A 2,333-nucleotide genomic window follows, 5' to 3' on the forward strand; every position below is an offset into this window, starting at 1 on the left:
CAGGCTCCTAAACCACCGTCCTTAGCGTTCTCGCTCCTCCTTTACTAGGGCGCACGTGCAATGTTATGTAATACAAATCTATTTTTAATTTATTACCGGATACAGAACGAACAGAGGAGGAGAACGCTATAGGACGGCTGGAAGAAATCGTCCCCCCGAGATCACCGAGTATGACTAAGCATTCCAAAAGCGGTAGCGGCTGAGGCCTTCCACCAGCAGTCGGCGGGCAATGCAAGGAGCACCTGAAAACTAGGAGGGATAAAAACTATATAGAAAGGCATAAAAAGCTATCTTACTGGTACTCCCCCAGTGTAAACACCCCCCGTGAACTATTGTCCCTCAGAGGAATTTATCAAGGCTTGTGAACCCGATGTTCAGCCCTCAGTGACACTGTCAATGCTTGTATTTGCTTTTGTCTATGTCAGACCATTGGTGCATTATATACAAATAGAATGTGCTTTGAATTCTATAGGTATGCGCGCAACTGCTTGTACTACACTCCGCCGACTACTCGTGGAAGGCCTCAGCCGCTACCGCTTTTGGAATGCTTAGTCATACTCGGTGATCTCGGGGAGACGATTTCTTCCAGCCGTCCTATAGCGTTCTCCTCCTCTGTTCGTTCTGTATCCGGTAATAAATTAAAAATAGATTTGTATTACATAACATTGCACGTGCGCCCTAGTAAAGGAGGAGCGAGAACGCTAAGGACGGTGGTTTAGGAGCCTGCAACTGCCTCTTCTATCCCTAGCGGTCTATTTCATAGCTGCCATCTTATTATCTATTGTTCATCATTAAGTAATCAATTGATTGCAATTACTACTTGTATACTTAAATGAATAAATAATACCTTCCTATGCACAGCCATGCTCTCCTCATTTCCATCCGCAATATTGCTGGTGTATCTATCAGATGCCTGGCCCAGTGTTATCACTTGGCCAGGCAAGTGTTTTGAAAGTGCCCATCATACCGACTCTGAAGACTGGATACCATGGTCATACAGGCAATTGCCAGTGGCACGCTGCTGGAGGGTGGGACACAACTTGGTCAGAGCAGGGCACATCTAATGTGTGAAGGTAGATTCCCCGATGTGGCTCCAAATTGTGGTGATTACTCTAGAGAGCAAGCTTCCCTGCGCGGCGGTGGGAGTGTTCCTCCCTGGGTATCAAAGGATGTGACCCAATGTGACATGGGCCAGGTGTGCACTGGGTGGCAAGATATCTGTGGGCCCTCATTCACTGCGTTTGCTGCTCTTTATCTAACCCACGGTGATAAGCCCCAGCGATCTTCTGACCCCCGAAATTGCAAATTTGACATCCCCTCCAAAGTTTATTCGACACCACCTGTCGAACCTCTTACGCGACAAGTAACCGACGAAGGGTTCTGGATTTAATTCCGGACCTTCTAACGTCCTCAAGGCAGGCGCAGATCACCAAAATGATTTAGCTCCGCAGCCAGACGCTCCGAAGTCACCCGGAAGAATACCTTTGTGACTAATTATCTCCGGGAACGGCGGAGGCCCGCGTCGCAGTGAGTCATTGGTATTACCACTCCCCAGTCATCACTCCCCTTCGTTTCCGTCAAAGCGACCGAGTCAGCGGACGTAAATCGACGGCCAGACGGAACGTATCAGTCAGCAAGCGGCCGGAGCTAATCCGCACGTGATCAGCCTGCAGTACCGCGTGATGAGGCACTTCAAGCGAGCATTGACGCGTCGAGGCTACCTCTAGGACCTAGGACGAGCACGTGGAAACACGGCAGGATCGTATGGGACATGGTATAGCGGTGGGCAAAGGCTGAGTAATTGTGTGGGATGCGGAGCATATTTGTTATTTAACTCCGGGCGGACGCAAAACCATTCCAATAGCATAAAAATGTATGGAGCGTAGTGGAAAATCCAAGTTTTGTACTTCACCCTCTCAGCGTACCAGAATTATCGTCTCAGCAACCCTCGGAGTCCCTTCGCGGCGGACTTAGCGTCTACAATCAATCCTAGCTTTGCCAATAGGCCTGACTCGTCGAAACTAGATAACTCCGCCATCGCATATCGATCCAAGTAAGCTCCGGATTTAAAGTATAAAATTCACCAAGCGTCTGTAGGCACGAGACTATTGTTTGGGTTCAGTGGAACTCCCCACCCGGGCTACTGGCGAACTTCGGATATAAATACTCCGGAGAATCGCTATACTGTTTGTTTCAGGCCTCAAGATTTTGTTTGTTTTAGGTTTTCCTACGGGCTACCCGACGGCGTCTAACTTCTCCCCCTCCCTTCGAACTTAAATATTACCCTTCAATCGCCTTAGACCGCCTACACCCATACCGCTGGGTGTTTTAGG

Source organism: Gloeophyllum trabeum (genome assembly GCF_000344685.1).
Source record: "Gloeophyllum trabeum ATCC 11539 unplaced genomic scaffold GLOTRscaffold_00005, whole genome shotgun sequence".
Classification (NCBI taxonomy): domain Eukaryota; kingdom Fungi; phylum Basidiomycota; class Agaricomycetes; order Gloeophyllales; family Gloeophyllaceae; genus Gloeophyllum; species Gloeophyllum trabeum.